The sequence below is a fragment of the Anser brachyrhynchus genome (assembly GCF_964034855.1).
Source record: "Anser brachyrhynchus genome assembly, chromosome: 1".
NCBI classification, from domain to species: Eukaryota; Metazoa; Chordata; class Aves; order Anseriformes; family Anatidae; genus Anser; species Anser brachyrhynchus.
The window spans coordinates 94904050-94921478 of NC_137694.1; the positions used below are offsets into that span (position 1 = coordinate 94904050).

A 17429-nucleotide genomic window follows, 5' to 3' on the forward strand; every position below is an offset into this window, starting at 1 on the left:
GCAGGAGGGGTGGACACAGCGTGGATGGATGGCTGGCCACCTCCCAAGCAGGACGCAGCACCCACTGCTAGGGTCCAGGGTGAAAGAGAGGGACAGGAGGCGGCTGCTTGGTTCATCTCAGCCAGAGACTTGGCACTCTGAGCCAAGAAAAGCCTTCCTGCCACAGCAAAGCTGGGTAATGCATGGAGGGCACTCCTCCTATGGGAGAAAGACCTAGGAGAAACAGGAGGAAGGGCTCAGCATTTAGTATTGCTATGTTGAGACCCAGAGTCCTGAACCTGTGGGCAGACTGGTGTCCTAAGCACCAGATGAACATGAAGAGTGTGGAAATGCTGCCAACCTGCCAGGTCCCTCCCATGGTGACAGAAAGGACACCGGGGGGGAACATAGCATTGACACTGATGTGCACCAAGTCAGCTTAATCCCCCCACAAGCCGCTCAACAGCAGGAGTGTCGCTGGAGCACCTGCAGGGTCTCCTAGTGTGCCTGAAACAGAAGACACTGGGGTTTGCCATGACATCCAGGACCATTTTTCTGCTGCTATTGTAAAATGAGGACCTGAAGGAGTCAATGGAGATCTGCTGTTTCACTCCAGCTGAGAAAACAGACTTGTGTTACTGAAGGTCTGCTTTTCTCACACAAATGCTTTATATGATAAAACTTCTAATTAACTATATGGCAAATGCAATGGGAAGACTCTTCTGCTAATTATTTCTATGGCTTTAGGCAACAGAATAAGATCAATATGTACCAAGAAAACAATAGTTAAAGAACCCTGGCAACTTGGGCTGGGATGTAAATTAACAGCGTGGTGGCGGATGGGAACGCCTTCGCAAGTTGGGATGAGGGTGGGACCAGGCCTCAGCTGCGTGGCACCCACCAAAGCCTCCTCTGCTTCCTTCACGAGGCCTTGCAGCTCCCTGCCACGGGTCCTGCAGCTTCCTCCTTTGGGTCTCCCTGCAGCACCTGATAATGCCTTCCAGATAGTGTAGAAGTAATTAATGCACTGCAGTGTTCAGGGCAGGAAGGATCACTAGCAAATTGCACGTGTGCACAGATGAAGCCCTCACTGAAGACTCCACAAACATGCACAAACGACAACGTGTGGAGTTGCCTCCTCCCTCCCTGCAACGTGCACCAAACCTCCCCAGCACCACACACCCCAATAGGCAAGGGCAACCATGTCCTGGACATCTCAAGCTGTGCCACACAGAGCTCAGTACGAGCCGCTCACCTCTCCCCAAAACCTCGGTCCCTGAGCGAAGCACCATCCAAAGTAGGAAGGCTGTGACAGGGACCGCAGAGAGCAGCCACATCTGCCATCAGATCAGATTCCGCAGGATATAAACTGGAGATGCAGTTTTTACAGAGATGAAAGGATGTTTTTCTGCAAAGCAAGGCTGCTGAATGCAGCCCCAAGCTGCAGTCTGAGGCCAACGACTTCTTGCATCCCTGAAAGTTCATCGCTTGCCTCCTGTGGACAAGCCCCCTTCAGTGGCCGTGTCCCCTCCATGACTGAACTGTATAATGAAAAAATGCGTTTGAACTTCTTTGTATTCATCTGATTCTATCTTGTTTTCAAAATTAAAGACATCCTGAGTAAAAAAAAAAAAAAAAAAAAAAAAAGAGATTCATGAGATTCATGTTGTAAATAAATAGAGTAATTGAGGAATGGGCAACTGCAGAAATAATGTCCCAAGAACCTGACCAGAGACCTCTACCATAAAACAAAATTATTTTGAAGCACAAAACCTTCAGAAGCAGAACAAGTTTCACAAAATGCTTGCTTGTATTCAAGAGCAAAGTCGATGCTAGGAGTTGTATTGCTTTAACTCTATCAGAATGGCCAAAAGGAGGAAAAATGATCTTAGCAACTGTACAACTACATTGACGTTAAACTGGTCATTATTTCTCACCAGGGAATAAGTTTCTGGATTCAGTTACACTGGTATGAAACTAAGGCTTGTGCTGCGTGGCTCTGTGACCCCTCGTTAATAGTGAGCAAGCAAGGGAAGACCAGATCTAAGGACTTAAAACCTAGGGATCTGTAATTTAGGACCCTCTGTTGTGCTGAGCCCACTTCCATCATCCTTGGACCTGCATTCCAAAAGCCGCTGAAAGCTTAGTTAAAGCTGGGCACCCAAAAACCGAGCCAACCTAGGAGTTCGTTATGTTGGGAAGCCTCAGTACGTTAGCTTTGTTTGTAGGCCGCGGAGTTAGTTTCATTGATCAGAAGGCGAGATAACGATTTGAAAAACAAAACCACAACCACTTGTTAGCTGTAAGCTCCTTCACATATGCTGCATTAATTCAAATGCGAATTAGGCCGATTAGACATGGAAATACAGCCCCAGCGCCTGGTGCTGGCGGAGCAGCCTTGGCTTCCAGGCTCCCCGTCAAGTCAAGTCCCATCCTGCCGCGTTCCCATGCCAAGCTGGCAGCGACCCGCTGCTGCCAGCAGATAACGCCGGCTGCTGCACGAGAAGGCGCATGCAGAAGGCATGTCTGGCGAGTAGGCTCTCATGACTAACATTTCGTTTCTGCGATAACACGCTAGGCCACCTACACAACTAGCCCTCAGAATAAATACTTTGCTGCACGGGTTCCCATGAGCAGACTGATGGAGTGCTAGATAAACTGCTGTCGCTCTCACAGTGGTTTGCTAGGTCTGGATTATCTTCCAGATCTCACACACCGCTCTTGCAGCACTGTTTTCTGTTGGTATTAGTTTTTTTTTTGTTTGTTTGTTTGTTTTCCCAGTCAGTTCCACTGCTCCATTATCCATTATTATTATTTTAGACTGTTCCTTGAAACCTGTGTTCGTACCAGTATATACACCGGGCCCAGTCTGCCCACCTCCACGGCAGCATGCTCCTGCATGGGTCAGCACTTCCCGGCAGCCAATGGCACGGTGGTTTTCATCCCTGGGCCATCACAGCCCTGGCTTTGCCAGCCAAGGCCCAATACCTGGTGACCACACTATCCAGGCACATGAGGACCATCCTTCCCCACCAGCCAGCCACCCTACACACAGCCCAGCTCCTCCTGGCATCCCCACCACCACGTTGTCCTCTCAGGAGGGGGCTCAGCATGTCGCTGAGCTCCCGAAATGCCCATATGAGCACAAGCTATGGTAGGGAAGACTGGATAGCACTGTGAAGCCCCTTTCCATTAGGCCACAAACACCCATCTGGCTCGGCACATAGGTCTTCCAAACCAAACACTCCACAGCCCCCAGTCGGTGAAGACACTCTCCACCTCCTTGCCACCTTTTCCCTCCCTCCCGAATGTCTCAGACCAATGTGTTTTGAAAGGCATATCCCATGTGTCTTTACTGTCATCACATACCAACAAAAGCATTTACAGCTTCCAAATCTTCAGCAACAGGAGCTTCTTGGCTTTCAAATATAAGATTACAGGCTTGTTCACAGGAGTGAATTTACATCAAAGCAAGTCTTTGGCATGGTTGCATTACCTGGCACAAAGTAGGCATGTCCAACAGATGGCTCTTCCACCAGCACAAGTCGTTGCTCCGATTTCCTCCACATGATGCTTGCACCTTTGTCGGTGAGTAACCTATTCATCGCTCCTAGGCCCTGAGCACTGCAGGATCATTTCTGCAGCTCATGATGGGCAAGCTGGGAAAAGCTACGCAAAAATCACCGTGTCTCACATCAGTGGCCACACCTCTGAAAAAGAGGGACTTGAAAATCCACCCTCACCAGGTGCCACGAAAGGACAACACAGAGAAGCTCAGTGCAGAGCAGGGATGGGAGACCCAGGACTACAATCACATCTAGGGACATGATCGTGCCACCATCACTTGCATGACAGGAGCCCATCCTCTGAAATACGCCACGTATCTGCAAAATCACATGGGAGTTTGGGGAAACTGGGTTCCTAGCACCAGCTGGACAGCCTGGCAGATAACAGGGGCAGGGTACACCAGAGGGACCAGTCCCAGAGAGCAAACTGACAGGAGCAGCTTTCTCATTGGGTTTCCCAATGCCTGTCACTGCTCGCTCAGGGTGGCCAACAGCGGGGAGGGCACAGAGCCACCTGCATGTCTCTCAGCCACCAGCACTCACAGAGGCCAGGCTCTGTGCAGAAGCCTGGGTGGACCACCACAGCAGCCACAGGCAGCTTTATTTCTCAGTGATCTTTAAACCAGAACCACCTCATCGCTTTCTTGTTTGTACGAGGAACCTCCTTCGTCCCATATCTTTAATTAAGAGGCCTGTGTGTTGGCTTTTTTTATACTGTGTGGTAGCTTTTATCTAACAGGTATATGTAAAAAGCATGCCTGGGGAAAATCATATTCATGGGAACAAACTTAACAAAGCCACTTTAACCCGGCTGCTTTTTTAAGAAGCACCCCAGGGCAATCCCTTGAAGATATTTGTGCTCCTATGGTGAGTTAGAGGCTTCTGAAGACTCCCACTAGTCCCACTTCCCTTTATTCTCCTGGGTACAAGCACTGGGAAGCACCACTGTCCCTTTTCTCTCAGACTAGGGCATTCATGACGAGCTGCTTTAAAGCAAGAGGATGAGCTCCACCCTGCAAGCTGCTGAGCATCACCACGCTCCCTCGCAGCACCCAAGGAGTGCTCCAGCCAGCCCAGGGGTTTCTAGCAAGATTGTGAAATGCTCCCAGGACCTGAACATCTACCTAAAACACGGCTGGCAAGGCACTTCGTGGGCCAGATACATGCTGCAGGCTTTTGCCAGAAGAGCTGTCAGTCAGGGACCAGGATGCCTGGCTGACCCAAAAAGTGCTGTGAAGCACAACACAGCCCTGGCAAAACCTGGGGGTGGGGAAAGTTTAGGTTAGGGCTGAAGATGGAACAAGTATGGGTATTGGGTTTTTGTCTGCAATATTTCATCATTCCTTTTTGGATAGCATCAATGTGCAATATCATTTCTAGACTGGATTTAAGGGTCTGTTAAAAATCTGTAGAAGCTACCTTAAAAGCTTGGTCCATATGCTACTGAAGTCAACATCAAAAGGGTTTCCCACAAGGATCAGCCTCTTCCAAAGAGGCCCAACAGCTCAGGCCCATGCTTTTGTGGGGAAAAGACCCATTGCAAAAGGAAGGTCAGACACACTCATGGTGATGACACAGTCCTGTTGCCAATTATGCCAGCTGTAAGTACTCAGAAATTAGTAGCCAGCCCCTTCCCTCTCCCCCACATCAATCTTTCCCATGCCAGCTGGGGGGAAACAACAACAACAAAAACAATCCCCGCAAGGCTAGTTTATAAATTCAAGACTTTAAGACCAAAAAAAACCAAAACCTGACAACATCTGGATGGTTTCCCTTCAGGTGTCTAAGTGAGGGGAGTTTTCCAGCCACAACCCCAAATGTTTTCATGCTTTCACCGCAAGCTCGAGGGCCAATTCAGTTCCCTCTTGCTGGTGGGATGGTGCATGAGGCTGTGCTGCAGCTGACACCCTGGGCTGCAGCTTGCAAGGGAGCAAAGATGAGCAACACAGCCCGGTGCATGTCCTGTGACCCAACCACAGAGGCAGGCAAAGCCCTACAGGGCTCCCCAGCTTGTTTTTGCCCTCTGAAGATGTGGAACCGGGTTGCAAAACCAGGGATCTGTGCTGCCCATGAGATGGTAGCATGACCAAAATGGGTGCTGTGCAGAGGCCTTCGAGCCAAGGCTACAAACAGCCCCAGCCCAGAGATGCTCGTGCTTGTGCTCCCTTATCCTCACTGGAGGAGGCACCAGGGTCAGCACTGCTTGTTCTTGGGGCACGAACATGTTGGATGCAGCCCCCAGTCAGACCCACCGCGCTTGTGACTGTTCCTGATGTTTTTCTGATTACAGCATGGTAGGAAGTGGAGAGAGGAGGCAGGAGACGAAGCTTGCTCATGGCTGAGAGGTGATAGAGCCTGTCCGGCTGCCTCGGTGTGCAGAGACAGGTCCCTGCAGCCCCAACAGTCACATCCCCTTGCACATTTGTGGGAAAGTGAGCCAAGGAGCACTGAGCATCGACATTATTTTCCTGGGCCTTATATAAGATACAAACATGAATGGCCAAGGTCACTCTCTTTGACTACTTTTAAGCCAGGTTCTGTTTATGCAGCCCTGATGCAGTGGTCTCACCATTGGCTCAAAATGCACATACTTCTTCCATGACCAGACACAGCAAAAACAATCCCATTGAGCCCCTTGTGTTGCTAACACCAGAGAAAAATTCCTGGAAATGCAAACAGACCTCATAGGAGGGCTGGAGCATCTGCTGGTGTCACCCTGCCACCAGGTGAGGTTTCCAGACTAGGTTACCAAAAATACAAGAATGTGCATATTGGCCAAACTGGGGGGGTTGACACTGAAGGTGGAATGGGACCACTGTTGTTGTTATTATTTTTATTATTATTGAAAAAGTAGTGTTTCCAGGAAGATTCAGAAGCGCCAGTCTTACAGCGGACTCCACACCAAACAGCAAGAAATGTCTGTCCCTGGGAGCTGCTGAGCTCATCCCAGAGCACACCTGAGCAGCCCGAAGCAGCACAGATAAAATCACTGATGCATGTCCTCATGTTCTGCCACCAGCTTGTGCTGTCTGGAACAAGCATCACAGGGCTCAATCTCCTCAGACAGACAGACAGACAGACACTGGAGCCTACCCTGAGCCATACTTTTAGCTGGGAACAGAGGGACAGTGTTCTGAATCACACAACCAGGCAGTTTACACTGCAAAACACCACCAGCCCAGCGCTGCACATTTAAAAGTCAGGCTACTCTGAGCTTTCGTACCAAAGGGCAATGCTGATGGGTGAGAGGCAGAGAAGTGCTGCAGAGAGGTAAATAAAGGGAAAAGCCTTAAGAGGTTCACAGCTGCCCTGATATAAAAGAATCATCTTTCACGCTGATAAAAATAATGTTACAGGCTCTGATAAGGATAATCTCCCAGGCTTTGATAAGAGTACAATAAGAACAAGCCTTTTACAATGCAGCATTATTGAACCACAACCCCATCCTGCCCAGAAATACCCTTTCTAGATGCCGCTGCCTTTTGTTCACCAGCAGCAAAAGCACTGGGAAGGACTGCTCTAGCTTTCCTCCCTGTCTAGCAAATTTGAGCAGCACAGCCAGGTAAGGACTCGATGGGCTCCACCCTATTGAATATGGAGCAATTCGCTGCAAAGCAACTAAAGCATGCAAATAATTGCATTGACTTCAAATGAAATTATTCCTATGTTTAAGTGCTCTACTGAATCAGGGCCAGAGTGCTCGGCATGCTGGAGTATCAAGTCTCAAATGTTTTGGAAGGCTTTAAGTGAGAGGGAATGGTTTGGGAAATAGGGGGGAGGAAAGTGGGAGGGAAAGGAGCTCTCCTACTGAATAATAGGCCAATTATTTCTGTGGAAGTTTTTGATGGGTATGAATAAAGAAAATAAGAACGATGGAAGGTCTGAATCTCTTTGGATGTTTGCATTAACTGTCAGTTACTACCTCGTATCCACGCTGACCCAGAAACTGGACCGGCTGTACAGTTATGAAATTGATTTAAGAAATATATCGTGTATGAGCTTATGTGCACAATGCAACCTGCTTTCCCTCTGTATTTCTGTAGCAATACAAGAACGCACTGAGCCAGCCTACTGCTCTTGAAGGGATGGATGCTAAAGATGCCTGAAATTCTGCACATCCCAAGCTGAAGATAGCAGAGGGTTGTTTTTTTGGTGGAGCTTAAAGGCCAGCTGAGCAGGAGCACCTACCCATGCAGATGGGGGCCACCTGTAGCACCGGGGGCAGTGCAGGTACCCAAAAGCAGGCACAGAGCTGCTTTGCTGGCTCAGTCATGTCCACAGTGGCAGGCGTGGGGACGGCTCTCCCAGAGCCACTGGCTTGGCAGGACAGAGCAAGGAAAAGCTCCACAGAAATGCCCACGGTGGCCACTGCTGCTTGCAAGACAGGCGTTTGGCTGCAGCCACCCTGGTATCCTGCAGGTGAAATTAAGGAAAATGAGAGAGGAGTACGGAAAGCCGTAGCCTCAGCTTTATGCTGGAAGACCAGGAGCGTCCTTCGCCACATTATGCTCCTTAAGACCTTGTCCCTAGGACCTGGACGTACCAAGCGGCTCGTTCCAAACCTCTCCCAGCGCAGCGCCGACTTCCCGTCCTGACAGCAGTACATTGCGCTTCTCACGTCTGATCTCGGTTTATTCCAAAAGCAACAGATGAAAGCCAGCGAGCATTAAAGTAAATAGGAGTTTTGCTTTCAACCACATTTGGAGCAGAATTTGACCCAGAATTAAAAGGACACTTTCTACTGGGGATCCAGCAGGTTTCTGATGCTGTTCCAGTAGCTCCAGGAGGCACACCTGCTCTTGGATCTGCATGGCAATTTCTGTGGTTTGGCCACTGAGGATGGTTTTATATTATTTTTAAGCACTACCATTAAAAACAAGGAACTTTTTTTCTCTTTTCCCTCCACTTCGCATGTTTTGCAAAGAGCTTGGGCAGAACCAAGTAACCACACAGGTGAAAAAAGCCGTACAGAAAATATTCTCAGCATTGTGCACAGGCAATTCCTCCTATAGTTGTTTGGGATGCCTGACCCAGCCCCAGCCTCTCATCCAGGGACCCTTTCCCCAGACACCAGCCGCTGGAGACCAACCCCAAGAAAGCCGATCGCGCATGGTGCGCTCCCTGGGGGCCTCACAGGCCTGCAGGCCATGCCTTAGCCTTGCTCCTGACAGGAACTGGGTGGCCGTGGGTGAAGACAGGCCAGCAGACCCTGCCAGCTTTGCCACCCACCCATGTCCCCATGCCGCCTGGCATGCAGGGAGGCTGAGGCCTGATCCTGAGGTGGGCTACGGCTGAACTCTCCCCATCACTCATCCCCAGGGTACAACCACCACATAAATAACATCGGATGGCTTTTGCTGTGAGTGACCAAACCAGAAGGGAACTCAAGGAAAACATTGAGAAAAACACATAAAACCGCTTTGAGCACTATGAGGCAGCCATTACAGCAGTTTTCCACAAGTATTGCCAATGGTGCGGAGAATGATTCCAGTTCAACACGGGGCGGGGGGGAGCATAGTTCATGGTGAAATGATTATGTGGGATGTGCTGAGAGTTAGGCCAGTTTAAAGAGAGACTTTAAGTCAGTGAATGTGATTTTAACGTCATAATTGTGGTCAATAACAAAAGTGTGTAGAGCACACACGTGAAATGGTGCTCAGACAGATCCCCAAAACACGGTTTCTACTTAGATGTGGGAGAAAAACCCCACAGGACTAAAACAGAACAAGGGCCACAGGCAGGAGTATTTCACTCCAAAAGAGATTAAATGTCCCTTTCAATACAGCCTACTTACAACGGGACTCCAGCACCAGGGGGATTTTCAGCCGTCTGCCACCAGGATATTGGGAGCAGGAAGAGCTGAGCACACCGTCCCTGCCCAGGAGCTGACTGCATGGCTGAAATTGGACCCTGCTATTTGCGTCATCACCAAACAATTAGTAAATGCTTCAGGTAACTCAGGCCATTCCCCAATGCTTTTGAACATGTTTGTGGCCGGATAAGGTCTGTCACATCCCTGGTGTCAACACGGCGGCTTTGCGGTGAGCTCTGGCACATCAGCAGGGCTCTCTGCCCGGGAGGCTGGTAAAGTCGGGGAAGCACAGCTGCGGGTGAAGCACCCGCAGCTTGCCAATGCTCACGCCAGTCCATAGGAATAATAGCACAGGAGTTGCTCCCAGATCCAGGTGAATTTTTAGCCCTTCAACAATCAAAGTGGCTAAAAAGCTATTTCTTGGCTTAGGAAGAGCGGTAACATAGCAAAATTGGGGCCGTTGTAGAAAGTGCTCTGACATTTTCTACAGTTTTCATGATTCACCCTGTATCCAAAGGGAAACATTTCTATTACGTGTTGAAAATTGGCTGATCCACATAACATCTGCGAGACGTGTTTCCTCTCTGTCTGGCTCAGCAGCTCTCAGTCCTTTGTTGCTCCATCAGTGGGTAGATGCATCTATGACCACAAAAGTCAGTTGTCCTCTCAAAGAAGGCTGCAGATCCCACTTCTAGCCTGAAAAAAAGAGGTAAGTGTTTTTAAATCAGATACGTAGGCAGTTTTTCATCCAATTTCAAAAACAAAGAAGGAAAATATAATATTACTGCCATTTCCATCAGTTTGCCTTTTGGATAGATTTGGGTAGCCCAAATCAGAATTCACCGTCTCCACTAGCAACAAATGCTTGTAACCTTTTTGCTGGGCCAAGTTTTGCAATAATTTTGCACTTTTCTGGGATATCAGAGAACCCCCACAGCCACAAACACCAAGACACATGGTAGAGAGAGGTGTAGATGAGCCATTCGGAAGATTTTAGGTGTCAGGTGTGGCAGTGAGATACCACACCAGATATGAAGGACATGCAAGGGGCATGAGCACACAAGGTAGCCTAAGGACAACAGCTGGCAACAGGTAGAAAGCACCAGAACTTACAAACAAGAGCTTTTTAGGAATTAATTTTTTTCCTCAACAACAAACCTTCAGAAGTTCACAACAAGACCAACTCCAGTTCATGTAAGATTTTTCAGCCCAAACCTACACCTTTCCATTAAAAAACATATACTGTTATCATAGCCAAAATAGCCAGAATCACTGCTATAGATATGTGGAAGAGCTAGTCAAACTCTGTTCCAAGGCTTAAATAATCCCTAACTATTAGTTTGACAGTCAGTTGAGCTCAAAGACAAGATAATCACTGAATTTCATGGTTTTTGGATTAGATCTCTAATAGACCCTGGCATCTGCTGCCTTGTTTACAAATAAAACCAGGAAAAAAAATCCTCCTAAAAGAACAAGACAGGCAAAGGAATACAAATACTAGAGAGCTGGAAGGGAGACCAACTACTTAGTAACACCACCATTATCCAGTAATCATGACCAGAAAAAAATAATTGTTATTAATGTGCACATATTAATTCTAGATGCCTCGTACATGTAATCCTTAGATGTTTTCAGTGGATTAAATCCACTACTTATGTAATAGTCTGGAGATGAGTGGAGCTACACCCACCGTGGTTTGGGTTCCACCTGTTTTTAGGTAAACCCTGACTTCCCTCTATTCTGCATATCCCTCTTCCAGGAGCCAGAAAGTGAAGACAAACTGTTTGTTTTCCTTGCTTTACTATCTCTAAGCTATATTGTCATAACATTCAGATCCAATTCCAAAAGGCTGCGCAACTGTAGCAAATAGCCAGGATGGAAGACTGCACCAAGCAGGCTTGATGATGCGTAAGTTACATGTACAAGTATGCATTTGTTTTAACATATAGCCAGGGTGTATTATATTTCTGTGGCATATATGGAAGTTTCAGAGACAGCAGAGGCATTTGAAGCAAATGTAAGCCCCTGTTAAGAAACACAAAACAGACATTGCATGTGTATTTTCAGACATAGTATTTGCCAGCATGGATATTTCAACTTTCATTCTGCATATCAGAACAGGGCTTCAGCTGTCTGGATTTTACTAGTCAAGATATCCTCAGCATCTTGTCTTTTTATGCAGAGTGGTGTGGTCTGGTATGCAGCAGTATGTGTACTTGGCCTCTTGAATTACCCAATGTTCCTATTGTCCATAAGGAACAAGAAGTCCCTTTTCACTCAGTTCAAGCAAATTATCAAGGGAGATGGCATTCTACATGCAGTCTCAAAGCTCTTGCGTACTTTTGCTGCTTGCTGTGAGCCTACAGCCAAAGTCAGTGTAGGCAAATATTTTTCCATCCAAGATTTTTTTTTCCATTCTACGGCCATAAGCCGTTAGCAAACCATGTCAGTTTTGGGAATTAAGCCCTACCAGAAATGAAGAACGGCATGAAATGCCGGGAAGGGGAAGGCTCTAATCAGAAGAAAATATCTCAAAATTTTTAAAAAAATAATTAAAAAGGAAATGGTGAGCAACTGGCTATCTTAAACTAATCCAAGTATCAGTGAAGCATTCAGTGCTTCCTCTTCCTCTAGATAAGGTTGCATACTGACACCAGAGAAACAGACCCTTAAAAATTGCTTCTTATCAATTTTATTGTCATAGCTTCTGGCCTCGAGGAAGTGATGGAAGAGAAAAAGGGAGCCAGAATTCGTTTTATAACCTATCATTTCTCATTTCCTTTTTCCATCTGTGTGGTACACAGGGCTGAGAGGACTCTACATCAGCAAGTGACACTGGAGTACCCCCGGAACGATGACAAGAGTTGGTTTGAAGTTAACACTTAAAGTTCCAGCAAGCTGCCCTGATGAATGAAAACAAACAAACAAACAAAAAAATCAGTTACAGACTTTCCATGAACGCACAGACCCTGGTCCTACTTTTATTAGGAACTTGCTGCTGCAATCCAGATGGACAGGCAGCCATCAACCCAGGGCAGCAGCCTCAGCCTCTCCTCAGGGGGCAGCACGGCCTTCAGGGCTCTTTGGGGAGCATCAGCATTTTGGGCACCCCATCTTGCTCAGCTGATTCCACACTCCACTGGCAGACCTGGCTGCACTGACCTTGTCTTCACTGTCTTCAATTGACTTATTCACATTAATTGGCATTACTCAAGATCTGGGTGTAGCTTGGATTCATTGTATAATAACGTTCCTTTGCCATTCCAGCTGTTATGCAGAACCCAAATATTTAACTGACTGCACGTTATTTCAGCTAAACAGTTGACAGAAGCATCCACTGCAGAGCACAGATGGGGCTTATTCCTAAATCATACAAGAGGGTGTTTTTTTTTTCCCCTGGACGGATCCCATATGTTGTCCAGATGCAAAACCAAACATTATCAGTCTAGTAAATGGATGTGCAGCCAGTCAGTGCACAAACTCCTAAAGCTAATAGGGAATTATTCTGAATAGGCAGAAATTAGTTTGACTTACACTAGGGCAAGAATTCTTAAAAGGCACCAATTTGCTCTAAAACTGGAGAATAAGGTCAAGCCATCAACTCTTCTTGTTTGCAGATTCATCCAGCAACACTGATTTTGACAGTGTGGAAAGAACCTGGAACAAGATCACATCTGAATTGCTCAAAATCTCACCCTGCAAGACACAGCTCGAGATCTCATGTTCCGTGATTCACCCCACCTACGAATAATGTTGGCTCCATCCAAATTATTCCAGCACACCAAACAAAACCATGATGTACAGTCAATGGCAGAGCCGGCATTGCAACGCAGTGAAGCAGCCTGCCGTTTCACTGGTCAGCCATCTATTGTTTCTGACACATCTTTCTGAGGCCTCTACCTGACCCGTACATGGCAGCTTTCCCAAATTTTTCCTGCAAGAGTGGAGAAGGGGAAGGCCTGCTGACTAAGCCAAAATCCAGTACCTAGGCTTTGTGCAAGAAGCAAAGCAGAGCCCTGAATCCTTACAAAGCCATACCAGGGGTGGCACAGAGCACACTGCCACACTGCTGCCCACCATCCCCACCACCTGTGGCACCCAAACTCAGCCTGTGACACCCCGAGGCACCCAAACACTCGCCCTCCATGTGCCGGCAGCACGGGCAAGAAGAGGAGCTGTGCCTTTCTCACAGCACAAGTAGGTGGAGGCTGGGGAATATCCAGGCTGGCAACAAGAACATCACCCACCTACCCAGAGAAGGATGAGTCACCTCTTCCTCCCTCTGTAAACAAAATATTTGAAACCCTGGTTTAGTGGTAAATTGTGACATGTTTTCTTGGTTCTCTTACCAAGGTGCTCGCTGTCGGGGCCAGCACCCCGCACATCATTTGCGAGGTGAAGAAGCGCCAGCACAGAGCTCATGAGTGGGAAGGACCAGGTTTCTTGAAGAGCAGTTTTACTGCAAAGAGTGACTGCAATGCAAAGTTACCTCTCCTCTGCGGGCTGTGCCTCTGCGAGGTGAGTCAGAGTTTAATAGATGCCTTCCGTGACCGAGATAAGTTTGCAGGGCCAGACCTGGGCTATGAGCTGGGCATGCTCTGCATCCTCAGCCGGGCTGTTTACCCCATTCAGCACAAGTCAGTGGGACACCCCGGAGATTTCCCAGGCACAGAGATGGCATGACAACCCACTGTGTCCCAGCAGAGCATGAAGCAAAGCCACCTGGGCTACTTGCAGCCAGGTGTTGAGATGTGGAGAGCCTGGGACCAAGATCACCCCCTCCCACACCAGGAAGACTCATGCCTGATGATCCCAGCGACACAGCAAAAGCCACATCTCATGCAAGGAGCCTTTCATTTTTAACTGCATTGTATTTAAAGCACCTCCTTTTATTGCCTCCAGTTGCATTTTACCTTGCAATATTAAACACAAAAGCAATCACCAAAAGCCTGCCATTAAAATGCCATAGACCCAATTTCTGCTTTGCACAACACTAGGAAATTAAAATAATACGTCACCACGATTTCTTAACAAAATGGATGGTCAGTACTCGAATGAGAGATATGGTAGGTTTGGAAACAAGCTCTGCCATTTTCTTCACCTCATGTGTGCCACATTACTGAACAGGGTTACTGTGGATTACAAAATTTCCTCTGAAGCATCACGTTTTGGTCCCCTCCAGACCCACAAGCATGGACAGTAGCCTGAAACAACAGGTTAGTATCACAGAAACGTGTCACACTTAAAGTCACCTGAAAAAGGAGGGAAAATGCAGGTTTTCCAATTTGCTTCTTTTTGCATTGAATGTCCTTTCCACTATTCCCCTCCAGAGAAGGCACTGGGATTCTCCAGCTAGCTTTTGCTGTTAAACACGTCTCGTCTGCCACGCTTTTCCCTGAAGGCAGTAGACCTAACACAGAGAGAAACATTGCAAAACAGAAGAAAATGCTTGTTGGAGACCTTGTTTTACCACATAGCTCAAATGTCTGAAAATACTTGGAAAAACACTTAATCCTTGTTTTAAAAGAAAAACCTGCAAATTACCCTTCAAAGCCAAGGAAAACTAGTCAATGTGCCTAAATTCTTCATCAAGTCCTTGAAGATTTTCCAACACACCCCATGTATTTTTAATGTAGCCTGATAATCTGTTTTAACACATAACCTGTCAGAAGTAGGCTGTAGCTTGAGAATGTCATCGTTCATATTTAATTAAAAACTCCTAATTAACGTTTCTTCCCTTTAGAGTTTGAAAGAGAAAAAGAGCTTGGAAGTGGGACACGGGAACACCCTAAACACAGAGGAGAAAAAGCGGAGCTCCAAACTGCCTTCAGACGAAATCATTCTTCCAAGCCCCTCAGTTCAGGTTAACCCTGGGTTAGCACTGGGCTGGTGAGAGCAGCACTCTGAGAGCAGTCAGTCTCCAATTCCAAATCAGGGTGAAGAAAAAGGAGGGGAACCAACACAAGCCTATTTGCATGGTCAGATCCATCTTAAGAAACCAACACCCAATTTTTTACATCTTCCACCAGGTCTTTCCCTTCTTCTGTGCTTCTTTGGAGGACACACTCACAATTCAATTATCCACACTTAGGGGCCCATAAAAATGAAAACAAGCTTTAGTCAGCGCACAAAGGCTGAGTAAAGACAAGGCCCAAGGACAAGAGCTTTGACGTGCCGAGATGCAACACCAGGCTGAGCAGCAGAGCCAGACGCTGAAGGTGCAGATTTCCCAGTTGGAGAATCCATCCCTACCAGAGCAGGGGCGAGGGCTTTGGTCGGGATTTGCCCTCTGTGTGGTGCATGCAGGGAGAAGCCCTATGAATCACAGTGTGTGCTTTCCCAAGGGTTTCTCAGGAGATTTGCAAGTCTAATCCTAATCGTAGCTTGCTCCAGCATGGCCACTGGCAGGAGCTGCAGGCATACCACCCCCTCACACACCACCCTCGCACCCCCCAAGAAAACGTCCAAGCTCCCTGCTGTCTCTTGTCCCCAGACGCTCACGTCCTGCAGCTCCAACCAAGTGCTCTCATCCACCTCCACTGTCTGGGATCCAGCCCCATCTCCCACCTTCGGGAGCGCTGGATCTACCAGTTACCAGTTGCTGGGTCTGCCATTTACCAGTTGCTGGATCTACCACTTAGCGCACTGGTGGAAAGCAGTAATGGCCCCATGTCACATCTCCCTTCCCTCCCCATCATGGCCCTGGTCAAAAAACATCTTCTTACACCAAAACCTCTCTGAAGCAGCCATGATGCTTGGAAGGGTCTGAACCTCGCTTCCACTCCCTTCTCAGCCAGCCAGCTTGCCCAGAGCTGCCCAGCTCCTGGGTGAGAATTCAGTGCTGTGCAAACCTGAGGACAGAAGAAAAGATCTAGGAGCTCAGGAACATTAGTTTATGCTAAGAAAGGCAGGCAGCAGTGGGGTGCAGCACAAGGGATGCAGCCTGGGCCAGCACCAGCAATGCAGGTACATGTGCACTACGTCCCACCTGGACAGCCCAGACCATGTCTTCCTCCAAGAGCAGCCACAAAGCATGCTGGCTTCACCCCCTCCCACAAAATTCTTGCTGCAGTCAAGCTTTTTCATAGAAAAAGAGATTTCCTAGCAGAAGGTGGCTTGGTTTCATCGCAGCTCATAGTTTCTAAGAAATGTTTTCCAGTTTCCCGAGCAGTGCTAGGCAATTCCAAGAGAAAACACCCAGCGGCCGTTTCAGCCACCCTCCTCCTGGATGGCCAAAGCCCCCACAGAAACCACCATGGGGTCAGCAACATGGGCCTGCCCCAGGCAGAAGCCAGCACCAGCCTGTGATTAGAGCCCACTCAACCGGATCTAAAGAGCAGCACGCTCACTTTCAGTTTCCCAGCCAGCCCACTTTGGTACCAAACTCTCCATGCAGGACTTCTGCATCCCTCACACAACCCTCCTGCTTGGTGCCGGGCATCACTTGTACAGCCAGTACCCTCCAGTCAGCCCAGCATGTTTAGGAAAGAGGAAAATAACCTGGAGCACTCACATGGCATTGAGCACCTTGGACATTCATACAACCTGCAGCTCTGTGGTTGTTTTGAAATTCATGCCCCGGCTAAGTCTCACCAGCAACAGAGGAGAAGCAGGGTTTTACTAAAGCAGCACGCCTGCAGGAGGAAGGGATGCCACTGGGACCAGATGTCCAAATCTTTAGCCACCAACAGCTCTCCATGGCCAGATCTAGGGAAAGAGGAAGGAAATATGGGTACAAAACACACAGAAAAAAATTACCCCAAGAATTTGGTCAGACTAGGAAGAGCATACAAATCTTTTTCTCTGAAAAACCCATTGGTGTCATTTGTGGAATAAACTGCCGTCATTTAACAGTTTGCTCAGCCCTCCAGATTGTCGCTGACAATTTCATTTTTTCAGAAGAATTAGTCATGCAGTAAATTGTTACACTTGAAATGAGAACCACAATCGCCAGATTATCACTCATCTAATTAAAAGCAACCTAAGTATTTCACACGATACAAACAGTACGGTATTCACGTGCCAAACATAAAGATACAGAGCGCTTAGGAGTTTGACGTCAGTTTTTTGCT

General features: G+C 47.7%; 2 long non-coding RNA genes across 4 annotated transcripts in view; both read right to left on the minus strand.

Annotated features, from left to right (window-relative positions):
- The window catches only part of LOC308199787, a 32516-nt gene extending 26651 nt beyond the window's left edge, over positions 1-5865 (minus strand). Inside the window, exons 1-2 of one of the 2 annotated variants that reach the window (XR_013954943.1) lie at positions 4965-5865; positions 3476-3648 (exon numbers count right to left, since the gene is read on the minus strand). This is a non-coding gene — a long non-coding RNA (uncharacterized lncRNA). Of the gene's footprint in view, positions 1-3475; positions 3690-4964 lie in introns of both variants that reach the window. The other variant, XR_013954944.1, reaches the window with a different exon arrangement.
- Positions 5866-7915: 2050 nt separating this feature from the next.
- Positions 7916-17343, minus strand: LOC308187463. 2 transcript variants are annotated; one of them, XR_013944707.1, is made up of 4 exons: positions 16871-17343; positions 16083-16208; positions 14610-14767; positions 7916-10053 (listed from the first exon to the last, which is right to left on the minus strand). It is a non-coding gene; the product is annotated as an uncharacterized lncRNA (long non-coding RNA). The 2 variants fall into 2 exon arrangements; XR_013944708.1 differs by lacking the exon at positions 7916-10053 and having other exon boundaries at positions 12866-14767.
- Between the last annotated feature and the right edge of the window lie 86 nt (positions 17344-17429).